This window comes from Pinus tabuliformis, chromosome 1_2 (genome assembly GCF_031772625.1).
Source record: "Pinus tabuliformis cultivar Carrire ecotype Pingquan chromosome 1_2, CPIR1, whole genome shotgun sequence".
Classification (NCBI taxonomy): Eukaryota; Viridiplantae; Streptophyta; class Pinopsida; order Pinales; family Pinaceae; genus Pinus; species Pinus tabuliformis.
Window position 1 is genome coordinate 978,981,304 of NC_142298.1, and position 26,797 is coordinate 979,008,100.

The 26,797-nt window shown below is 37.6% G+C and overlaps 1 pseudogene; it reads left to right on the forward strand.

Moving 5' to 3' along the window:
• Window positions 1–343: 343 nt before the first annotated feature.
• Window positions 344–823, forward strand: LOC149209275 (G-type lectin S-receptor-like serine/threonine-protein kinase SD2-5 pseudogene; annotated as a pseudogene).
• Window positions 824–26,797: the final 25,974 nt, after the last annotated feature.

Below are 26,797 nucleotides of genomic sequence, written 5' to 3' on the forward strand. Positions count from 1 at the left end.
GTCTACTGAATCAGACTGGGCATGGACAACGGGAATTTTGTGCAGAAATCGTCACCATATCTTCCCTAAATCATTCCAATCTAGTGAGCTTGCGAGGTGTGTGTGTGGAAGGCCCGCATCGTATTCTAGTCTTCGAACTCATGCCCAACAGGTCTCTGGATAGATGGCCGTCGCTTCGGAAAGAAAGTTGGATTGGAAGACCAGATATTCGATTGCCCTCGACACTGCCCGGGGACTTGCATACCTACACAAAGAGTCCAGACTTGGTATTCTGCATCTGGATGTCAAACCTCAGAACATTCTCTTAGATGAGGATTTCAAGGCGAAAGTCTCCGATTTTGGCATGGCGAGGTCTCTGAAAAGAGATTCTGAAATCCGTGTGGTGACAGGGTTGACGGGGACACCCGGATACATGGCCCCCGAGTGGTTTATGGGGTGGGGAATCACTTACAAGACGGATGTGTTCAGCTACGGGATGGTCCTTCTGGAAATAATCAGGGGGAGCAAGAATGTGGATAACTCTCAGGATTCGGAAAATTGGTATTTTCCTTCTCTTGCTTTCAAGAAGGCGAGGCAAGGGAAAATGGATGAATTGATTGAGAGCGGGTTGAAATTGAAGAGAACAGAGGAGATGGATGAGGCTTATCGGTTGATCAAAATAGCCCTGTGGTGTATTCAAAGTAGTTCAGCTATGAGACCTTCAAGGGGAACGGTGGTGCGATTATTGGAAGGACATTTGGAGTTGATGGATCCTCCATTAGCCTGCACGCTTCCATTCGCCCCCTCGCTTGACGACGAGACGCAGCCGGATTTGGACCGCTAAGGCACAGGTCTCTACAAAACTATGTACATTTCTTCTTCAGCTGAAGATGTGTCTCCTTAGGTTTCTGAACAACCCAAAAGTGGGATTCTCAAATTTTAATCCATAGCATCAGTGTTTTTATTTTCTGGTGAAGAGTTAGCATGTGTTGAGTTTTTTTAAAATTGTAAAAGTAAGTTTATTTATTTGTTTGCTTTTTTTTTTAATTCTTTCAAGGATATGCAAAGTGTTGAGACTGACTACTGTGCTGTCATCCACTTAAAGTTCACCTGCTGTTTAGAAATTCTTTGTTAAAAAAAACAAGAAAGAAAAAAAACAAGAGACATATGCTAGTCCAATGTATGATATCCGAATATAGGTTAAATCAAATCTGGAGTCCTGATTGGAAGCAGTATAATGAATGATTCCGGGAAGTGTTGAAATGCCTTTTTTGAAGAGAATATTAGCTATAAGGTTCTGCTACCATATATATATGATTGAAATCAATACCCTGAAATGAATTGATCAAGATAAAAATGAGTTTCATCCAATAAATCAGAAGATGTGATTAGAAACATAACAATCCCTTTACCCAATCCATGCATCCTTCAGAGTCTCCAAAAATATGCATATTATGAAAGTTGAGCCAACTAGCAGGGAATAGATTCACTACGCCCAAAGTGAGATGAGGTTGGCAAAAAAAATTACAAGCATGAAAGTCGTGTTTTTCAGGACCTTCGATATAAACAAGCAATCCTATCCTTTGAAGTAGAATAAAGGCAATTTTACATTATCTTTAAGGTTCTGCACTGTACTCCGGGATGTGTACCACTTCTTCTTACAAAGCGAATCTCTCACTAATTCTTAGTTGCACCATCAACAAATGTAAGATATGGAACCAGAGCAGGCAAGTACAAAAGAAAACAGTGATAACAAAGTTGAAAACAACTTTTGGAATTTTTTTTAAGGTGCCAAATCTGACCATTATGGTCACAAAACTCATAGTTGCAGGTTCGATGAAGTAATCTCTAAGGTATGTGAAATTTGTAGTCCTAACAATCATAAAGGCAGTGACTGTACATTTGTATGGGCTAAGGGTTAAAATGTAAAATAACAGTGATGTTTTCTTCTCATCAGGAAACCAAACACTACTTCACATTTTAGAGCCTATGGTATCCAGTATAAGTAGTTGGACTGATTATGGAGCCTAACCTGGCAAGCACATGGAACCCAACAGCCTTACCAAGCAGAGGGATAGGAACTATGACTTATGAAGAGACCTCTGTAATCTGAATTGTTGATGAATAAAGAGAAAACTTTAATGCAGGCAAACATTATTTCTCTTGCTGTCCAAGTAAAAACACCTCAACAAACTTCGTCTCTTCTCCCTGAACTTAAGTCTATTGCTGATTCTAGAATCTGACAGACATGAGCGCGGCCAAAAATTGACGACGACCATGTTCGTCCAATTCCCGAGTATTCGAGGAGTCAGCAATCAACATAAGGATGGTCGTCTCTTCTTGCGCCAATTGTTAGTCAACGAAAGAAACCCTCTCAGTTACAGAGCACATAGGCTGTAAGAAAAACAAAATCCCTTGTTCAAAAAATTCATTTACAGTACACTCACAATGCATTCGACCTCTCCACTATGAGAAAAAGAGAGATGAAGTGGGTTTGCACGCTTACAAAATCCCTTGTTCAAAAAATTCATTTATAGTACACTCACAATGCATTCGACCTCTCCACTGTGGGAAAAAGTGAGATGAAGTGGGTTTGCTCTGATGGGAATTTCTGATAATTCCAAACAAAATTAACTAAACAGAACAGAGAATAATGCTCTGTTTTTAACACAGGGAAGCTAAAAATTGTTTTCTGAAGAACAGAGTTTTACATATGCACAGAGAAACTTGTATTCATAATAAAACTGCCTATTACAAAAAAGGATTCTTCCTCTATCAGAGGGATTACACCAAGAGAACTGCATCAGATGCAGTGAAAAAAACTTCACTGTCTCCCTGAAAATTACTCTATCTCTGCAACAAAGAGCAATACTCTGTTTCTTCAAATATTAACACTGCTAAAAAGTTTCTTCTTACATTCGTCGCGGCCAGCTTTTCCCATTACATATTAATCAACAAACAAACATTACATTCACGCTGTTGCGTGCTCCCTCTTGTTTTCTCTCAACGAACACAAAAAAAAATTACATTCCACTCTCACGCTTCTGTGTATATTGCATTACTAAAAAAAAAACAGGACATAACATTTTGTTTTACATCTGCCGTAAAAACAAAGCTACTTCCGTGACTTTAAAAAATAATAAAATTAAAAGACTTTTACCTACATTCTACAACCATAGTAAATATCATTAAATTACTTTACTGACAAAAACGGCGGTCAACGAAACTTCCACTTCACGTTAAGCAATTTATGGTTCTATGGTGCAGGCCTGTACATCGACCGTTGATTCAATCGGACGGCTGACGACAATTCCGCGGAGGTCCCTTCTTACCGAGCTTTACGCGCCAGGGAAAGGCTATTTTGGAACAGTTGTTGTGGCCACGTGTCAGCTGGAGGGTATGCTCCCTGCCCCCTCGAGGAATACCAGCATTCGTGAAAGGCGGTGCGGGGAGGGACTGGCTGTTTTGCGCTGCACGACAGTTGGAATTAATATTTCAACACTCCCCTTTAATTTCAACTGGTGGGTTATCAATCATACCCAGATATTTCCTCAAAAATTCAAAACTTTTCTGCCCCAATGGTTTGGTCAGAATGTTTGCAACCTGCTCCTAAGTTTGCAGTGTTGTAAAACAATTTCTCCATTGTTTACCAATTCCCTGATGTAATGAAACTTTGTGTCAATGTGTTTCGTTCTCTTATGAAACACAACATTCTTGGATAATGCAATCGCTGAGCTATTGTCACAAAAAATCACAGTTCCTTTTGCTTGTTCTTGGCATAAACTCCTTAACATCCTTCTCATCCAAATTGCTTGACACGCTGCTACTGTAGCTGCCACATATTCTGCCTCTTCCTTGAGCATTTGCTGGACTGTTTCTTCCACCTCTGTTTTGGCTTCTGCCTCTTCGAAATGAACAGGGTCATCAACATGACAATATAAAGCAAACAAAGAGTTCATACCTTCATTTGTTGCCTCTTGTTCATAAATGTCACTTAAATTTCTGAACTTCTTACCTCTTTCATTTGGTGTACAAGTGCTTGAAGAAGCACTTGAATTTCCTCCTTGTGGTGTGCTTGGAGAAGCACTTTCATTTCTCCTCAAGGGTGTCTCTTGCTGTCCTTGTGTTGGTGCTGCTATTTGAGGATGTATTTCAGCCATCTCCTCATCATCTTTATCATGAGACAAAGAGTTTTTAACATTCACTGTTTTCTCTATGCTTCCATCCCAAGCTTCCTCCTCAATGAACTGGACATCTCTGCTCACAATAAGCTTCTTGGTGGATGGGTTATACAACCTATAAGCTTTAGATTCCTCACTGTATCCAATGAAAATACATTTCTCCCCTTTGTTGTCCAACTTCTTCCTTAGTTGATCTGGAATGTGTGCATAAGCCACACATCCAAAAACTTTCATGTGGGTGACTCCTTGCTTTGTCCCACTCCATGCTTTTTCCGGCACTTTGTTCATGACTGCTTTTGTAGGGCATGTATTCAAAATATACGTTGCACAATGTACAGCTTCAACCCAATAATCATTTGGCAAATGCTTTGCTTTTAACATACTCCTCGCCATAATCATGATTGTCCTATTCTTCATTTCAGCAACTCCATTTTGCTGCGGAGTGTACCTAGTGGTAAACTACTTATGAATTCCATTTTCTCTACAAAAATGTAGAAATTATTTGGAGATATACTCACCTCCTCTATCAGTTCTTAGAACTTTGATATGCAGCCCGCTTTGGTTTTCTACAAGTGCTTTGAAATTGCAAAATCTTTCAAACACTTCACTTTTGTTCTTCAAGAAATAAACCCAAGTTTTTCTAGTAAAATCATCAATAAATGTTAGTATATAGTGGCTGCCTGCAAGTGATGGAGTTTGCATCGGTCCACATAAATCTAAGTGGACAATCTCTAAGGGTGCTTTTGCCCTTATGCTTTTCCCAGATGGAAAACTTTCTCTGTGTTGTTTCCCCAAGATACAACCTTCACAAAGGCTGTCTGGTTTCTCTATCAATGGTAATCCTCTTACCATTCCTTTTCTATTCAACAAGTTAAGACCTCCAAAGTTGAGATGTCCAAATCTCAAGTGCCACAACCAATTTTCATCCTTTGGTTCGCTTTGGAAAGCCTCTTGAGTCACTGCTGCTATTTCTTCTCCATTTTTTAAATCTGCTTTCATTCTGAGAGGGAACATCCTGTTCCTTGTCATCTTCACTTCAGCAATACATTGTTTGCTGGGTTTTTTATCCATGATGGTGCATACATCATTCACAAAGAAAACATTGTACCCCTTTTGAACAAGTTGTCCAATACTTAAGAGGTTACATTTCATTCCAGGAACATAATAAACATCTGTTATGGTTTTCTTTTCACCTTTCTTTGTTAAGACATTTACTTCTCCTTTTCCCATAACAGAAACTTTATTATCAGTCCCTAGTGTCACTTGTGACTTCACACTCTGATCTAACATAGAAAACAGGGCTATGTTTCCTGTCATATGGTTGCTGCAACTGGAGTCTACAAACCATACATCTTCACTCTTTTCTTCAGCCATATTACAAGCTAAAAAAAAATTATCTTGGCTGATATTTTCTCTAGGGAAATTTGCATTAGTTCTATTACTCATATCATGTTGCTTCTTCCTACATTCATTTGCATAATGCCCATATTTTTTACAATAATGACATTGGACATTGGCTTTATCATACCTTTGTCCTTGAGCATGATGTTGTCCACTTTGTTGGCTGCTGCCTTGGCCTTGGTTCTGATTTGGATTGTTGCCTCTTCCTTTCTTGTTTCCTCTGCCTTGACCTCTTCCTCTTCCAAAGAACATCTGGGTCTTAAAGGCATGCTCTAGAGATGAGTTTTCATTTCTGCTCAATCTCTGCTCATGTGTTATTAGTGATGCATGTAGTTCATCAACTAAGAAGTTTGTGAGATCCTTTGTCTCTTCTATGGTGGTGACAATCACATCGAACCTTGAGGGTAGGATCCTCAATAGTTTCTTCACAATCCTCCTTTCTTCAAGAATCTCTCCATGAGACCTTATCTGTGTAACCAGACCAATCACATGTGTGAATAATGAGTCAATATTATCTGACTCCTTCATGCAGAGATTCTCAAAATCTCTTCTCAGCAACTGTAGTTTTGTTGTCTTCACTTTCTCCATGCCTTGATAAGCTATCTTGAGAGTTTCCCATGCTTCTTTGGATCTCTTAGCTGCTGCTATCCTTGGAAACACACTCTCATGCACTGCTTGATACAAAAAGTAGAGGGCTTTAGAATCCTTCTTCTTATTGCTCTTCAACAGATCTTTCTCTGCCTGAGTTAAATTATTAAACTCATTTTCATCTGTTGGTTCTTCAAAACCATCCTCAACAAATTCCCATAAGTCTTGGGAAGTAAGCAAAGCTCTCATAGTTATTGCCCAATAGTCATAGTTTTTCCCATTAAATTGTGGGAGTTGAGTATTACAGATACCCATGCTAGTGCTGGCTCCAACCATTCTTGCACTCTTAACTATGCTTCAAAATACTTGACTATGTATTAAAAAAAAACTGACTGTCCTCAACAGTAACACAAAAACTAACTTTGAGAAATACCTTGGATTCTTTCTTGACTGAGTCTTCACTCTGCTGGAGAAGCTGCTGCAACAAGAAATCCTTCCTTCAGCTTCTTTGACACCTTCAAAGAGCCTGGACAAGCTACGATACCATGATGGGAATTTCTGATAATTCCAAACAAAATTAACTGAACAGAACAGAGAATAATGCTCTATTTTTAACACAGGGAAGCTAAAAATTGTTTTCTGAAGAACAGAGTTTTACATATGCACAGAGAAACTTGTATTCATTAATAAAACTGCCTATTACAAAAAAGGATTCTTCCTCTATCAGAGGGATTACACCAAGAGAACTGCTTCAGATGCAGTGAAAAAAACTTCACTGTCTCCCTGAAAATTACTCTGTCTCTGCAACAAAGAGCAATACTCTGTTTCTTCAAATATTAACACTGCTGAAAAGTTTCTTCTTACATTCGCTGCGGCGAGTTTTTCCCATTACATATTAATCAACAAACAGACATTACATTCACGCTGTTGTGTGCTCCCTCTCGTTTTCTCTCAATGAACACAAAAAAAATTACATTCCACTCTCACGCTTCTGCGTATATTGCATTACTAAAAAAACAAACAAGACATAACATTTTGTTTTACATCTGCCGTAAAAACAAAGCTACTTCCGTGACTTTAAAAAATAATAAAATTAAAAGACTTTTACCTACATTCTACGACCATAGTAAATATCATTAAATTACTTTACTGACAAAAACAGCGGTCAAAGAAACTTCCACTTCACGTTAAGCAATTTATGGTTCTATGGTGCAGGCCTGTACATCGACTGTTGATTCAATCAGACGACTGATAGCAATTCCCCGGAGGTCCCTTCTTACCGAGCTTTACGCGTCGGGGAAAGGCTGTTTTGGAACAGTTGTTGTGGCCACGTGTCAGCTGGAGGGTATGCTCGCTGCCCCCTCGAGGAATACCAGCGTTCGTGAAAAGTGGTGCGGGAGGGACTGGCTGTTTTACGCTGCACGGTAGTTGGAATTAATATTTCAACATGCTCGGAAATAAAAGTGCCGAGTGAAGATCGTTGACATCGACAAGCTAAGTCCACTGGTAAAAACGAGATGAGGTGGGTTTGCTCGACTTGACTAATACAATGACTGTATTATTCCGTTTAGCATGCCAACTGGTTCGCACGAGTTCTCTACTCTGATTCACTGCTTGTATCATTTGCATCCTGTCATCGATCCATGAAATGAAAAGAAGTTTAATGTCCAATGCCATTCTCACTCCCCGTGATTATTTCCAACAACACCATCATGTAGCAGAGCACGTCGCTCTCAGTTAACTCCTGACTTCAAGAACTATTTGACAGCAATGTATACAGGCATCCATCTAATACCTGTCACCAGATCAAGCAGCGGATCTGAGCATAAATAATCCGAACGCGAATCGGCAGGGTGGCCAATTCACGTTCATCCATTTTGACTATGAGTGGTCCAACACTTTGGACATGCGCAGGACTCCCTGGGCCTCGTCTGTCAACAGAACTCATTGGAACAAGTCTTCAGAATGATGCTCCCTCCGTTAGTAAATCTCTCCGAGCAGCGACTCTCTCCTCCTCAAGCTCACTAGACAACCACTATCAAAATGATATATCACACAACTACACATATATATATATACCTATAACGAAAACGGTCAACTCTCTCCTCCTTAAGCTCACTGGACAACCACTATGAAAATGATATATCACCCAACTATATATATAGTTGGACAACCACTATGAAAATGATATATCACCCAACTATATATATAGTTGTGTACATACATATAAGTACACCGAAAACTATCACTTTCATACTTCATAAACCTATGTATACCGAAACCTGTCACTCTCACACTGCGCAAACCTATATTTACAGAGCATTTAAAAATGACAACTTCCCCATTTTTTTGGCCCTCCTATATTTTTGACTCTGGCGGAAGGGGGTTAAGTAAGAATTGGTTCGGATAATAACAAATAAATTGGAAGAGTAAATATTTTGGACGCAAAATTATTAGTATTTTTTATTCAAAACTAAATTACAAGCCACATAAATAGTGCTTATAGGGTTCAATAGATTCCAAACAAGAAATTACTTGTTGGAAAAATCTCTAAACAAAATTCAACAACCAAACATTACCTATTTACTAATGTAAACATTATTTCCAAATTAAAATAATTGCAGTCTTTTGTGATTAGCTACAAGTATACAGTTTTTCCTTATTTCCAACCATATATGTTCAGATGTTTTCCTTCTTTCCAACAATATATGTTCAAATGTTTCCTCCCCGCTAATGGTTTTCTCCATTTCATTTTTACTGTGGGTAATGATGTAGAATGATTCTTTGTAGATGTGATTAAACATAGAGACTTCTTATCGAATGTTGTTATTGTTTCTGGAAAAATCTACGGAATTTTTACTGTGGGTAATGATGTAGAATGATTCTATGTAGATGTGATTAAACATAGAGAATTCTTATCGAATGTTGTTATTTTTTCTGGAAAAATATACGGAATGTGAGACTTCTTAGCGTTTCTAGAAAAAACCATGGAATGTGTGAAACGTGTGGATGCTCCACTCATCATCTCAAAGTTTTTGTAATGATGAGTGGAGCTTCCAATTTCACACACATTATCATCTATCATAAGCTTCCTTCATGAACATTATCATCATCATAGGCTTCCTCATGATGATTGGAGTGTTCAATTTCACACACTTTCTACAGTTCTACAATTTTGCCAGAAGCAACGGCATTCAATATGAATTCAAACTATCAAAACTTACACTCTCAAAAAGAGTCTCTTGTTGTTAGCCTATTCAGTCGTGCACAAGTCGATAATATACATTCTTTAAAGTTTCAACACAAGGACGGATACACGGATGGATCCGGATAGCAAAAGCAAATTTCTGATAGTCTTGCATAAAATAATTGATGATCTTCCTTGAATGTATGTCGGTCATTACATGGTGAAGCGGAATTTGCTTTTCTTTTCTCCGTTCGTTTTTTTCTCCCTACTAATCCCATCAATACCAGTCGTTGCAAACATAACTTGTGGTAAGGTTTTAGTGCTATAACTACCGGAGTATTCGAAGTTCTTGTTCTTAAAAAATACCTTACGTATAACTACTTGAGTATTTGAAGTTCTTGTTCTTCAAAACAAAAAACTTAGGGATAACTTGTACCATAGTATCGACTTCTTGATTAACCAGTCGCCATTTTACTTGTATGATCCAGAATTGGATATTGCTCATAGTACCAAGTAGGTTATCGAAAGAGCATTACCTATGTTATGATTTTTGGAGAGTTTAAGACCAGTTTAGATTTATTTAATATCGGATTTATTTTTGTTGGCGCATAATAGATTCGGGAATAGATAGATCTACGTTAGTTTTGGTTGAGAGAAACAATGTCACATTTTTAAATTATTATTATTATGTATATGTTTGAGAAAAAATTCAAAATTCACATTATGTTTTCTTTGTTTGGCATGACCATATCATTGTCTTCTTTATTTTGGTCTGTGTTTATATGTTTGTGCTTGGATACTTTGAGTGGTTTGTGTGTTTGATGTTTGTGCTTGGATACTTTGAGTGGTTTGTGTGTTTGGATTTAGATGGTAATTTTTTTTGGTTGAGAGAAACAATGTCACATCCTTAAATTATTATTATTATGTATATGTTTGAGATAAAATTCAAAATTCACATTATATTTTCTTTGTTTGGCATGACCATATTATTCTATTCTTTATCATTCTCTTCTTTATTTTGGTATGTATTGCTTCCCTTGGATGGTTTGTATGTTTGTGCTTGAATACTTTGAGTGGTTTGTGTGTTTGGATTTAGATGGTAATGTTTTTTAATGTTACGCTTGGTGTATCACATTTTTATATGTGTATGTAATTGTTTATTAGTAATTAGTTGGTGATTAAGAAGCGAGACAATCTTGTTAATAGTTTGTAGGAGGATTGATATTTCACATCTATTTCATTTAATTTTAAGTATCACAACTTTTGACAACTGATTAATTCTAAATAGTGTTCCTCCAAATATTACAAAATATATATTGAAGAGTAGTTTTAATAATTTAATGTCTCAATATTACTCTTGAAATAATTTGTTTATTTGTTTATGTTTGAAATAATTTATTTCCTTCAAGAATATTTTGATGATTTGTTTTATCTATAGTCTATTTTGCAAAGTCAAGAAATAATGTATTTTTGAATTTTTTTTAATGAGTGGCCAAATTTATAAAATCTTTACATTATTTGTTTTTCCAAACAATTATCACATCTTCTTCAAAAATATTTTGATTTGTTTTTATGTTTATAAAATACATTTTCCTCTTATAAATATTTTGGATACATTGTTGTATGTGAGAATAGGAACATCGAGGATGAAAACCACTTCCTCTTAGAGTGCCCTGCGTACAACCACATTAGATCTCAGTTTCACAATCTTTGTTACAATACTGACCTTCCTAACCTTTTACATTGTCAAAATTATAGTGAGCTCGGGAGGCTTCTCTCCAAGCTTTTTGAGCATAGAAATAAAATCTTAAATCAAAATAAATAATTTGTTTCTTTAGGTCCGATAGACCAATGTTTGGTCTCAGCGGACGTTAACCACCACCACCATCATCATCATCATCATCATGAAATTACTCTATTAGTAATTTTGAATATATGCAATTATCTATTAGTAATTCGTTGGTGATGAAAAAAGGAGATGATCTTGTCAAGGATTAATTTGCACTTTGCAGGAGCATTGATTCTACACATCTTTTTCACTTGAATTCTAGGTATCGCAACTTTTGACAGATAATTATTTCTTAATAGTATCCCTCTACATATTATTAAATATATATTGAAAAATAATTTTTTTAATAATGTACAACCTCAAGATTAACAACATCTAATGCAAACAATCAAATAGGATTAGAAAACAACATCTACATTGAAATAAATACATCTAATGCAAGCAATCAAATGAGATTAAAAATCAACATCTACACTAAAATAAATGCATCTAGTTCAAGCAATCAAATAGGATTAGAAATCCACATCTACAATGCAATCCATGCATCTAGTGCAAGCAATCAAATAGGATTAGAAATCCACATCTACACTAAAATCCATGCATCTAGTGCAAGCAATGAAATGGGATTAGAAATCCACATCTACACTGAAATCAATGCCTTTAGTGCAAGCAATCAAATATAATCAGAAACCAACATCTACACGGAAATCAATGCATCTAGTGCAAGCAATGAGATAGGATTAGAAATCATCATCTACACTGAAATCAATGCATTTAGTGCAAGAAATCTTCTTCCCTCTCTCCCCCATCCATCTAATCTTGAAAAATATTTTTAATAATTTATAGTCTCAAGATTAACAACATCTAATCCATCTAATGCAAGCAATCAAATAAGATTAGAAAACAACATCTACATTGAAATCAATGCATATAATGCAAGCAATCAAATAAGATTAGAAACCAACATCTACACTAAAATCAATACATCTAGTGCAAACAATCAAATATAATTAGAAATCAACATCTACACTAAAATCAATGCATCTAATGCAAACAATAAAATAAGATTAGAAATCACCATGTATGCTAAAATCAATGCATCTAGAGCAAGTAATCAAATAGGATAAGAAATCAACATCTAAACTAAAATCAATGCATCTAGTGCAAGAAATCAAATATAATTAGAAATCGACGTCTACACTGAAATCAATGCATCTAGTGCAAGCAATCAAATAGAATTAGAAATCATCATCTACACTGAAATCAATGCATATAGTACAAGAAATATTATTCCCTCTCTCCCCCTTGCATTTATATCTATATCTCCCTCCATCTCTCCATCTTTATCTCTCTATTTCACCCCTCGCCCCCAAACACACACACACACTCACTCTCCTTATCTATCTATCTCTCCCTCCCTCCCTCTATCTTTCTCTTCTTCCCTCTCTCCACCTCCCATATATATATATATATATATATATATATATATATATATCCCTCTTCCTCTCCTTTGTCTCTCTATATCATCCGCAAAACATACACACTCTTTCTCCATATCTATATATATCTCCCTCCATCTTCCTCTCCCTCTCTCTTCCCCTTCACTCTCTCTCTCCCCTCTTTATCTCTCTTTCCTCCTGCTATCCTCTCTCCCTCTCTCTCTATCTCCCTTATCACTCCCTCTCTCTCTCTCCACATTTCTCTGTTAGATAACTAATCCTCGGGATTAACCTTGGGTTAGTTTGGGTAGTTATTGGAGTCCAAGAACTCCCAGGAACTAATTCAATTGTTTACTATATTTATTTATATGTACAACATGTACATAATTCTTTGATATCATTTAATATACAGTTTATTTGGTTTCCGGTTGAATTGTCTTACATGGTATCAGAGCGCTGGTTCGAGGAGACGAGCCACTAATTTTGTGGCCATGGATATTTGGGCGTTGTTGAAATACCGCGCCTGCCTTGCACGCTATTGAAAAATTGAGTTTGGAACACTGCATGCTATCAAATATCCTATGGTTTGCTGACTGCATATGTTGCCACAGAAACCAAAGAAATCTCATCGGTGTGCATTGTCGCAAGTCTAGAAAATTTGTGAGAGAACCGCTCCAAGGGTTGAGTAAGTTTTCCTATTCGTTAACCGATTCTTATTGAAGTCTGGGTATGTGAAGACATCCTGGAAAACTTTACTGGTTATCACTCACTTGAGGGGAAGTTGTAATTCAGGGTCTGTAAATTGTGTTTTGAATAAATTATTTTTGAGTTCAGAAGTACATGCAATGGTAATTGTTGTTTACGTTATAGAGATCCAAGAAAAGAAAAAAAGTGATGGAGACAACAAATGGAACTGACCACATTGTTTTGTCAAAATCCAATGAAATTATTAGTGATATCTATCAAGAATTTTTTATGGATTGTTTGTGTTGTTTGAATCGGTAGCGTTGAATTGAATTTTTTATAAGAAAAGAGATTTCCTTGTCACAAATTTGATTGAAGGAGCAACGCCATAGCCTGTTTGGATTTTTTCATTCTTCAAGGCAGAGGTGCGATTTGCCACACATGGGGAAGAGTTTTTGCTTTGAAATTTTAAAAGCCCGATGAGAAACTAAGGAAAGCAACGTTTATTTCATTTAAAAATACGACTCAAAAGTGAAAAGCAAACCCTGCAAATTAACTATGACTAAATCTAAAGAATTCCGCGCAGAGGCAGCGAGTTAGAAGATGAACCTCAAGGCATTTTTTTTTGGAAAATGAAATTTGAAATCAATTTTAGTTTGTGAGGTACTATAATTTGCACTGTTGTGGTTTTGAAAATTGTTGGTATTCAAAGAAAGCTTTAGTTCTTTATTTCTAATCAAAGGTACTACCATTGGAAACATTGCAAGCAATTATTGTTGTAGTCATCACTGTTATCAATACTTAAATAGAAATTTTGGCTTTTTAATAACTGTGACTTAATGATAAATTGAATTCCGAAAGTTGGGTTCAAAGGCTGGGCTCAATTCGTTGTTTGAAATTGTATTTTGGGTTTAAAAAAGATTGGAATGGGTTATTGTTGGTGGAGTCATTGGTCTTGTCCGACTATTATGCATTTGGTTGATTCCTACAGACTCAGCCCTTGAAACCGCTATGATGTCCTGGAGTGCTCTAGCAGTTCGATTGTCTTTGAACTAAGAAGTTGGGGAGAGACGTGAGGGCATACGTAGAGAAGATTGGTTGCAACAGACACAAACGGGCTTTTGACGAGTCTGGATTACCTTTGGTGGTGGTGCCCATTACAGTAATGGCAAATTGTGAAGGAGATCGCAGTGGAAGCTTATGTCAGTTTTTTGGAAGTCACCATTTGAAGAGGTATCAGTGGGCCATCGCTTGAAGAAGCAATTTAATGCTGGATTGGAAAAACAATGTGGGCCTTGGTCGAGCAATTTAAGCCAGCGAGATTTTAAGGACCCAATTAAAGCCTGCAAGCTTGATAAAACTGAAAATTAACATAAGTTCCTGATTCGGTTGGCACTGAAGGAGTTCGAAACACAGTTTACTATAACATATTGATGACCGGATTCTTCCACATCATTTCCTGCATATGTTATCCTGAATAGTGAAAGTTTAAAGTTTAAATTCCCCAGCAGTCAATCCCAGGATAGAAGAAATTGACATCATGTTTTTGAATTTCATTGAACATTGATTATAGAATTTACAAAATATAAAATCAAGAAAGTAAAAGGGCATGGTGGTTAGAAGAGCTAATTTAGTATATTGAGGATTATGAGGTCATAAGTTCAAATTTTTGTGGAGACATTTTTTGAAGTTGTTAAGAGCACATATTTTTTGCAATATTTTCATTGTTGATTCTACATTGTAAAAGGGTGCATTTTCAGTTGAACCTGACACCCAATTAAATCATCATAAATTTGTTTGTATTGGGTGCATTTTCAGTGGTAGCCGACACCCCTATTTCAAAGTTGATTGTTTAAGAACATGGCCAAATTCAATGATTTGTTGCAGTTATTATGCAATCTAATTTCATCCAGCGTTCATAATAGTGTCCAAGTCAGCAAGGATACCCACTTTGACATCAAAATATATTTGCAAAATGAAAAAAGCAAAATTGAATTTTTGGAACTAGAATCCCAGTTTCAGCAAGAAGAACAACAAAATAAGAATTTTGAACCCATTGTTGTTCAGAATAATAGTGTGTTTGAGCCTGATCACCACTCATAAAATAATCAGAGAAATGTTTCGGCAGGACTAGAAATTTCTCTTGAAGAGCTTGTTCTTGAGCCTGTTTTTCAAGATGAGCAACCATCACAACCACTTCAACAACCTTTACGAAGATCTACAAAAGGAAATGCAACTGAAAGTTCTTATGAGAAGCTTGATATTCCCAAAAATTTCATAATGCCATAGGAAGAGATTAGACACAATAAACACAGAATTGGTTTGGGTTACAAAGAGGATATTCTGGATGTATATTTTCACATACCAGATTTTGCTAAACCGATACAATTCCGAAGCGCTGGATTTTTGGACGGTGTTGTTCCAGAACAAGTTGATAGATGCCAATAGTGTAACAGAGTTGGACATATGAAAGATCGGTGTTTTGATCTTCACCCGTGTGAGCATTGCAGAAAGTGAAATCATCATACAAATAGATGTTCCAGAAAGAAGTCTACTGCAAGAGAGAAGGTAAATTTTGGATGGATTGCTTCTTGGGATTGGACCAAAACAGCCAAGAAGATTTATAGGGCATATCAAAGAATATGTTCCAGAGTGATGAGTAGCCTTGCAGTAATGAAGAGTACTTCTCACCTTGTATCTGACAAATGGGGAATGGTTGATGGTCTGCTACAAGTTCGATTTCGAGATGTCAAGTGAGCTTGAGTCAAATTTGAGTCGTTTGAGTTGATTGAGCACTTCCATGTTTGGAATTGTTCGAGGAACTATTGTGATAGTTCCAAAGTTTGTGGTCACCTTAAAACCACATTTTTTGTTGTTCTAAGAACCGCTATGAAGGTTCCAGAGTTAGTGTTGGTTGATACCTTGAGTTCTCCCATATTGGTTTATGGTTATCCTTAAAACCATTTATTGAGAGACATTCAACTCTTGGCTAAGATGCATTCCTGCATTTTGAACTCTCGTTCTTGGACTTTGGTATATCCCTTCGGATTAAGGGGGGACTGTTAGATAACTAATCCTTGGGATTAACCTTGGGTCAGTTTGGGTAGTTATAGGAGTCCAAGAACTTCCGAGAACTAATTCAATTATTTCCTATATGTATTTATATGTACAACATGTACATAAATCTTTGAGATAATTTAATATACAATTTATTTGGTTTCGAGTTGAATTGTCTTACATTCTCTCTCTATGTATTTCTTCTTACCTCCCTCTTTCTTTCCATCCAACTCCATCTCTCTCTCCCTCCCTCTGTCCTTCTCTCTCTTTCACTTTCTATCTCTCTTCCTTCCTCTCTCCCTTTCTTTCTCACCTTCGTTTGTCTCTCCCTCATCCTCTCTCTCTTCACCCTCTAACCCTATCACTATCTCCCTCCTTCTCTCCTTCTCTTCCCCCTTCCTTCCATCTCTCTTTCTTTGTCTCTCTATCCCACCCCAAAACATACACAGTCTCTCTCCATCTCTCCCTTGTCACTCTCTCTCTCTCTCTCCACTCCTCTCTTTATGTCTTTCTTCTTCATTTTATCTCCATATCTTCCTTGTCACTCCATCTATCTGTCCACCTCTATCAATTTATGTCTTTGTTCTTCACTCCATATATATATCTACAGTTAATATATATCATGATATATTAATATATTATAATATAACAAATTGAATATCATATTAAATTTAATATTGTATTAATCCAAAGTTATTAAATTTAATAATATTAATATTATATTTAATAATGTTTTTTATAGCATGATAACAAAAATTATAATAAAACTACATCAAATTAATATTTTCAAATACTACAACTTTGATATGGAAATATTTATGTCTTTAAAGACTTTAATATATCCATAGGATATTATTTTTCCTTTAAAGATTCATTTTGCAAGTGTTTAATCAAAAGAAATATTAAAAGATTTTGGAGCAAGATTTTCATTCTTTGTGTTTAATTAACCTTTTTCCTTTGATTTAAGATATGATATTAGATTTAGTAAATTTGAGTAAAGATGTTTAATATTTTACTTAATTTGGAATTTTAATGTAGTAAATATTTTTGTTAAATGTAAATTTATGATCTATTCAAATTCACGTATATGATAAAGGAACTATTAAATGCATGAGATAATTTATTATCCATTCAAATTATATATTATAATACATAGTTATATTTTAATAATTAATCTTAGTCCATTAATAATATTAAAAAGTTATATATAATTTAAGAATCAAGATAATGTTTTGGCCAACATTAGTGAAAAATATTTTTATTATTTTTTGAGGACGTGACATACTTACACATGACGGTCATACTGGGCTGTAGAATGCGCCTCTCGGCGTAAAAATGATCAAGAGAACCTACTATATACTTTGCAGGTACTATGAAATACCATGTGAAGAAGGATAAGTGTTTGAACCTTTTTTAAAGGATGGAAAGTAATATGTGATAGTTGTAGATATCGATTTTTGTTGAAATTAGCTTGAGGTGATTAGTTAAAATTATTCTAAGATGATTAGTTAAAAAGTCATAACAGTAAAGGTATTCTTGACTACATTCATTGTGATATTTGGGGGCCATAACCTATTGTTTCTTTCGAAGGATTTTTATATTTTGTGCCATCTATAGATGGTTTCTCTTGAAAATTATGGGTCTCTGTATTGAAAGGAAAAGTTGATGTGTTTAAAAATTTTAAAAAATTTAGAATTAACATGATAATCAAATGTTTAGGAATAAAGGTGAGTTTAATTCTTTTGAGTTTGAAAAATATTACAAAGAGGATAGGATCATGAGACATACAACCACAGTTATTACTTGTTATGAAACCAGCTCACAAAAAGATAGAAAAGAAAGATAAACGCCTTAGAATTCAGCCTCTTCAAGGGGGAAACCTCCTTTACATTACACAAATGAACAATTCTTGCATGATACAAATGACAAGACCTCCTTTCTATATATATGAGTCTAAGGAGTCATAATATAATCAAAGCCAAAATAACAATAATAATGTAAGGGCACAATAATAACAATAGTGGGCTTCTATGGGGCACAATAATAACAATATGGGGACTACATGCGCACAAAAATATAATAAGGGGGTTGTACTAATAACAATAAGGGGTTACACTAGTAGTATAGGGACCTAACATGCCCCTCTCCTTCAAAAAGTGTTGTCCTCAACGCTTAAAACGTTCTTGATGCTTCTGTATAAAATTCTCATCCTTCCATGTGGAATTTTCAGCAAGTAAGTTCTTCCACTTGATGAGATACTCTGAAATTGATCGATTTCATAGCTGTCGACTTCTCGGTTCTGTGAATGCTTCAGGTTTCAATTTGATTTTTCCTTCCTTGTCAAGTTCTGGCAATATTGTTGGAACTGGGATCTTTGGCAAATTTTGAATGAGTTCCCACCCTGCTTTGCCACTCTTCCATTCATCCCTTGCTTTGTTTATCAAATTTAGTTGGATAATTATACCAACCTCTACCATTTCTACAACCATATGTTAGATTTCACTCCTTTGGGCATATGGATATATATAAGGCCTGATGTTTGGAGGAACACTTCCTGGAATCAAATGAATAGCATGATAATGATCACGAATACGTGGGAGACCTTTCGGAGTCTCAAATACCTTGGAATGATTATCCAAGAATTTTTGGAGATATGGAGAAATAGATGTTTTTGATGTGGGAACCATTAGCGAACATAATTGTGCAATTACACCTCGTTGTTCTTTCTTTAGAAGCTTTGTCATTCCATTAGATCGGATTATCTTTCCTGTTTCCCTGTGATACCCCTTAATTCAACTTCCTTTCCTTTTGAAGAAAATTTCATGAAAAGTTCTTGAAAAATAGAACTTATTGTACCCAAGGATTACAACGATTGGACTCCTAGTACAACATTAGCACCATCCATTGGAATGGAAAGCATTCGGCTATTCAATACATATTCTCCCATGGATATCTTGATATTATGGCACTTTCTAGAGCAATTTATGGTTCCTCCACTTACAAACATCACTTGACACTCTGGTGCTGGATATAGGAAGCAATTCAATTCTTTAGTTATCTTACAATGAATAAAATTATGGGTACTACCCGAATCAATCAACACTATTACCTTTTTCTTCTTGATATGTCCTTCTATCTTTATAGTTTGAGGAGTGGTAACTCCGACCAATGCATTACAAGATATGGTCGGATTCATTTCTTCTTTCTCTGGGGTTGGTTCCTGGTGAGTATCCTTTTCTTTTGATGTTTCTTGATACTTTTCTTCCTGATATTTCACTGCTTGAACCTTCTTCTTCTTGATATGTCCTTTTATCTTGAGAGTTTGAGGAGTGGTAATTCCTGCCAATGCTTTACAACATATGATCGGATTCATTTCTTCTTTCTTTGGGGTTGGTTCCTGGTGTATATCCTCTTAGTTTGATGTTTCTTGATCCTTTTCTTCCTCCTCTTCATAATATCTATAAAATAATTTCTTCTCAGCACACTTATGACCTTTAGTGTATTTGCTATCACAATTTTTTTTTTGTAAGCTAAGGAGTGACCATTCATATTCATTAAATCGAGTTGAAACCATTACATACACCTGGTGGCCTCAACCCGACGCAAGGGGAAACCAGGTCTGTTGGCCATCTAAAGTTTTTAACAGCCATCCAAAAACAAAAAATGCTGAGTCTCCTTGTCCAAGCTAAGTATACTAGACATTTAAACAGATTACTACTAGTTCTTATCTGCATTATGAACAGTGTCCAAAATCTAGGAGTTATCATTCTACATCCAAAAACTGAAGAATTTTCTACTTATCTCCATGTATCAGTCTGCCATGGCCTCCCACTGGTCTCCTTCTTCCTTTATTCCAGAGTTGGTCTCTTTTATCAGCTGCTTGATCTCTTCCAGTTTGTTGTCCTGCATTATGAGGGTTACTTGCATGTTTTGCATCTCTTTTTTCATATTAGGAATTCCCTGAGCCAGTTCCACCATCTCCATGGCAACCTACTCCATTGCTTTTGCCAACAGTCTCTTCATAACCCAGTAAACATGTAATGCATGTTTGTACAGTGTCATGCGCCCTCTGGTATTTCCCGGATCTGGCAGCAAGTATTCCCAATCCTCCATTTCTGAACCCAACTGACCTTGTGTGGCTTCCTCCTCCATTCTCTGAATTATTCTCCTGATATCCTCATCTTTGTTTTCGATGTATGCTCGTTCTGCGTACTAGACCCTCTTCTTTAAAGTTTTTCTATACTTCCTTTTCCCCACCAGAGTTTGCTCGCTGTTCTCCCATTGTCCGGCCAATCTTCCTCTCCCTCTACCGCCGCGGGTCCTTCCTCTTCCCGTTCTCCCTCTGTTATCCTCCTTTATTCTGTCATCCTGATCCTTCATGCCAGAGGTGCCACCCAGGTCGCCTCCCGCTCTTCGCCCTCTGTCTCTCCTTTCTCCATACTTCCCTTCTTCCTGAATTTTAACCTTAGAAGGCCCCTCTGCCTTCAATACACTCTTCCCTGGCCACTCCCGATCGTCCTGTTCAGAGTTATACATTTCCTCTTCGTCTTCTGTCTCTTCCATGCCTATCTGGTGTTGCTCCATGGCATCCCACGATTCCATCTTTTTCCCTTTCTTCCCCAACCCCTTTCCGCCTCTGCTCTCCTCAGTCACTTCCTTTCTCATTCTTCTCTCCGTTGCCATTCGTCTCTTCCTCTTCGTAGTTTGTGGTCAGTCTTTCTGCCTTCCCTTTTTTATCTTAAGCTCTGTTATGGTCTTCGCCACCCTGCCTCCTTGCTTTCTCACTGCATTTGCTGAGATCACGTTCCTTCCTTCGCACCTCCTCTTTCCTTTATAATTTTTCCTTTGCGCTCCTCCTCATTCCTCTTCACCACCTCCCGCTGCCGCCTGCTATTTCCATCATCTCCCACTTCTCCACGTCTCTCTTCTGTACCATCGCGTCCACGTCCCATCTCTGCAGCATTTCTGCCACCCCTTCTACCTTTCTTTACTCCATCTCTGCTTCGCCTTGGTATTATATCCTCCCTGCAGATCTTCCTGCTCGCCATCATGATTACCCTTATCCCATATGACCCATCATTATCTTTCGCTCTCGTCATATTAATTGAACTCCTCGCTGTCGTTTTCACCCCGATCGGGGGTCTCTGTGGTTCCTTGTTATTGAGCTGCAGATTCATTATGATCCTGAGTGATTATTGTAGTAAGGTTTTCCAATCCTGGTTTATTCATCATTGATGACCAATTGATGTCTATCTTTTCTCCCCGTTCCTTGCATCCCTAATTTGCAAGAAATTCTGCAGCTTTATTTCCTTTTCTCCTGACGTGGTTAATGATTTTATATTGAATGTGCTTGAGAATATTTTCCAGATCTTGGACAATCCCTGCCATTCTCCAGCTCCTTGCAACTTGATCCCAATCCTTCCCATTATTTAGATTTCGAAGCATTTCCACTACTATCTGAGAGTCGCCTTCGATTTCCAGGTTTGTGTAGCCATTCCTTACTGCTATTCTGAGTCCCTGATATACAGCCATCAATTCGGCTTCATTGTTGGTCATTATGCCTCCCCATTCAGCATACACCCATCTAGTGTGTCTCTCACTGTCTCTAAAAATGCCTCCAAGGCCTGCCGACCCTCGGTTTCCTTTGGAAGCCCCATCGAAGTTCAATTTAATGAAGTTTCTCGCTGGATAACTGAACTTCTCTGGACTCTGAGTCTGAGGTCTCTGTTTTCTTTCTTTCAGAGGGTACACCATACCATATTCCATATTCAGATTTGCTAGGATTCTACCTTCCTCGGGGTTCACTCTCCAATCTTCCTCCTCCCAGGTCTCAGCCAGAACCGTCTCCCTGATTGATTTTTGTATTTCTCCCCATATATTTTCTGGTGGATTAGCTTTATCTAAGAAAATCCTTCTATTCCTTTCCTTCCATAGAAGCCATATAATAAAACCTAAGGCAAGATTCCATATTCTCCTTACAACCTTACACGAAAAATTACCCTTTCCCCATTAGAAGATGGTCTTTTTAATATCCCTGGGGTCCCTGTTACATTCTCCAAAGAGTTTTCTGACCTCATCCCACTGATGTTGAGCAAATGGACAGGAGTTCAGGATGTGTTCCTGAGATTCATTTTCTTGTTTACAAAGGCTGCATCTCGGGGGTCCCTAGAAGCCTCGTTTTTGTAACTTGTCCCATGTCAGGATTCTTTCTTTTCCAACTAACCATGCAAATATAGTTACTTTCGGCCACCACTTATTTCTCCAAATTGTTTCCCATTCTGTATTTTCTCCCTCCCTCTCTTGTCATGCGGATAAATAATAGGCTTCTTTGACTGTGAAGGTCCCTCTTGTGGTCTTTCCCCATCTGAGGATATCCGGCACTGGTCTAATTTTGATTTTCCTTGACTCCAATTCTTTCATAAATATTCCTTTCTGCTCTTGATCTATGTTTTCATCCCATTCCTCTGGTTTTCTCCATGTTCTCCAAGTCTCATCTGTCTCCCCTTCTCCCCAGTAATCTCTTACATATTCAAGCCCCTCCCTTACCGCCTTCTGGTGTGTACTTTGCAAGGCTTGAATGCTGGCCATTCTCTCTCTCTGTTGCCATTCCTCCTCCCAGAATCTAGCTATACCTCCTCCCCTTATTTCCCAGAAGGCATAATTGTTTATGATGTTTCTGTTCTGGCTTGCTAATTCCCATATTGTAGACCCTTTTGGAATTTCTTCTAATCTGAGAATGTCTTCTGTTGTTAAGGGCATATTATATTTCTATGTCCATATTTTTTTCCATAAGTCATTTCCTCCCCTCATCCACCTCCACCACAGCTTTGCTCCTAGAAATTGGTTTAGGAGGCCTCGGTCTCGGAGTCCAAGACCTCCTTCTTCTTTTCTTTTTGTCAAGCTTTTCCACGATACTAGTGCCCATTTCCTTTGCTGTTTTGGCCCTCCCCATATGAATTTTCCAAAGATTTCCTTCATTTTTGTACAGGCTCCTTTCGGCGCAGCCATGACCGGTAGAGAGTAGATTGGTATAGATTGGAGAACTGATTTCAGTAGCACCAATCTACCTGCTATATTCAGTGTTCGAAAAGACTAGCTTGCTAGTCTATTCTTGAGTTTTTCTATTATTTGTTGCCAGTTTACTATTCTTGTAGGATTTACATCTAATTGATTCCCCAAGTACTTTGTTGGTAGTTCGCCATGTCTGAATCCTAGCGTTCTGGTTAAATGAGCTTTGATCGTTTCTAGAGTATTGAAGATAAAGATACAGGATTTCTCTTTGTTAATTTCCATACCTGAGGCTTCCATGAACGATTCCAAAATCCTTTTTACTCCCCTTACTTCCTTTAGCGAGACCTCACCGAAAAGCATGATGTCATCTACGAACTGCTGGTGAGTGATGGGCAGGTTGCTGCCCCATAGCTGCAGCCCTTTGATCTTTCTTTCCCTCATCTCTTTTTTGAAGTATCTTCCCAGACCCTCTGCCGCCAAGATAAATAAAAGAGGAGACAGAGGATCTCCCTGTCTTAAGCCTCTGGTTGCGTTGAAAGTCGGTGTTGGCATTCCATTTAACATTATAGAGAAAAAAGGCGTTGATATCATATTATGAACCCAGTCTATCCATTTGTTGCTAAAACCAAAGGCTTTGAGGATCTCCGTTAAGTATTTCCAGTTTAATCTATCATAGGCTTTTGACAAATCTAATGTTATCAACATCCCCCTCTGCTTTTTTTGTTTTAGGGAATGTATCACTTCCTGGGTAACTACTAATCCATCAAGGATTTGTCTTCCCTACAAAGCCGGTTTGTTCTGGGGATATAATGCTGGAGAGAATGGGTTTTAATCTTTTAGCCAGCAGAGTGGCTATTATTTTGTAAATTACGTTACAGAGGGCTATTGGGCGGAAGCCATGGGCCGTTTCAGAGTTTGCATTTTTAGTAATCAAAGTGAGAAAAGTGGAGTTAAGACCCTGCCATACCTTCTGATTTATGCGTGATTCCTCTACCACCTCCAGTAGCTCTTGTCCCAGAAAATGCCAGCTTGCCTGATAAAATTCCACTGTATATCCATCAGGTCCTGGGGCCTTGTTTCTCTTCATTCCCTTCACAATTTCTTCCACTTCTTCTATCGTTACTGCTCTCATCAATGCCTTATTTTGTTCCTCCGTTATTATTCTATGGATTTCCTTGCAAATTAGTTCTGTAGCCTCTCCTCTGTCCACTTGTGGTTCCGTCAGCAGGTCTTTATAATGATCTACTAATACTTTTTCAATTCCTTCATGTTCTGTTATCCTCTCCCCTTCTTCATTTTTGATGGAGAAAATCATGTTCCTTTGCCTGTGTTGTATCATGGCCTGATGAAAAAACTTGGTGTTCTTTTCTCCTTCTCGAAGCCAGTTTATCCTGGATTTCTGTTTCCATAAAATTTCTTCCTGTTTCCTCCGCTCCTCCAGTTGGCTTATTAGAATTCCTTCTTCTCTGCATCTTTCCTCATCTCGTCCTTCTGTAATCATTATTTGTTGTATCTCTTCCATTTTTTTCTCTAGCCTCTGTTTTTCCATAATTATGTTTCCAAACTCTTCCTTGTTCCATTTTTTGATTTTCCCTTTGAGTTCCTTAAGCTTTAACTGAAAGGTATGCATCCTGCATTTTCCTTTTTGTTGACTTTGCGTCCACCATTCCTCCATCTTAGATATAAACTATGGATTCCTGAGCCAAAAAACCTCAAACCTGAAGGGTCTTTTAAGGGGGTTTTTCTTAATGTCTATCTCCAGCCTGATGGGCCAATGATCTGAACCCATCGCTGGCAATATTGTGGCTTCAATAAATACATCCCTGTTCATTATTTGCTCTGATATTAAGAATCGATCTAATCTGGAAGCTATTTGGTTTCTACCACCTCTTCGATTATTCCAAGTGTGAATGTCGTTGATTGTTGGAATGTCTACCAATCTTTGCTCTGTAATCATCTCACTGAAATCCTCCATATTTTGATCCGGTCTATTTATCCCCCCTCTCTTTTCTTCTATTGTTTTGATCATATTAAAATCTCCCCCTACAATCCACGGTACTCCTGGGAAGATCTTTCTCGTGGTTTGCATGTCTTTGAGGAAGTTTTTTTGTTCTCTTGGTATATGCGGTCCGTAGACTCCTGTAATGAGGATCCACTCAGATGACCCTATCATTTTGAATAAGCCTGAGAGAATTCTGGGTAAGCTGATCCAGTTTTCAAAATGAACCTCCTCAGGGTTCCAGAGGATTGCTAAGCCTCCTGTCGTGCCATTCGCATCCTAACCCATTACCTCATATTGAATTTTTTGTTTCCTTATTATATCTTCTAATTGTTGAGAGCTGATCTTCGTTTCTTGGATTATCATTATGTTGGGTTTATCTTTCTTTACCCTATCCTTCAGGTACCTCTGCTTGCCTTTGCTGTTAAGGCCTCTGATATTCCAACTTGTAACTATCATTTTAAAACTTTTTGGGGGGTTGTTGAAATACCTCTGAAAGAGGTACAACTCTGCCTGAATTAACCAATATTCGTCCAACCGCTTGTATGGTTTCATTCATTGTCCGCCTCCCTCGTTTCCTACCACCTTTGCCAGAGTTGTCCATTCCCAAACTTTGAGATCCTTGCGTTCCTGTTTGATCCAAATGATTTACTTGAGTAGTTCCTTTTTTTCTTTGTATTTTTGAAATGTCTCTTTATACAATTGCTTTTGGGCTTCCGGGATGAGCCTTTCATCGAGATTTTTCCAGTCCTGTAACAGCTTTTGCATTATTCTCTCCTCCTCATTTCCACTATCCTTCTGAGGTTGCTCTGCTGACATCTCCATGTTGTCCTCTGCTCCTCCTCCCGCCATACTGTCCTGGTTTAATTCTACTTCCTTTGTCTCTTTTGTGATCTCCATGGGTTCCTCCATGTTTTCTTCATTTCTCATCTCCCCTTCTTCCTCCTGTAGGGCTTCGAACTTGTTCTGACATTCCACTGCCACTGTTTTCACGGGTTGTTGTATTCTTGTCATTTCTTTCCCTGGTCTTCTTTTTCTATGTATTTCCTGGAAACCCTCTTCTCCTCCTTCTGTTCCTTCTGTCCTCCTTTGTCCTTCTTCTTGTTTTCTTGTTGTTTCTTCCGCATTGTTCATTGGGCATTGTTTGAAGAGATGTCCGTATTCATGGCACCTTCTGCATCTGAAGGGTATATGCTCGTAGTCCACCGGTTGCTGCCATATTTCGTCATGGTATTCTAACTCTATGAACTCCGGTAATGGTTCTGTTATATTCATATATACACATACTCTTGCGTATGATGTATACTTCCCTCTTTTTGTTGTCTCTGCAACTTTGACAAAAGTGCCGATTGTATTGCCAATACCCTCCATAATTTCAGGGTCCCAGAACTCCATTGGTAGGCCAAACAATCTTACCCAGATGGGTGCTGCTAACATATTTTCCTGGTCTGGATTGTAGCAGTCCTCCCAGTGCCTCATAAA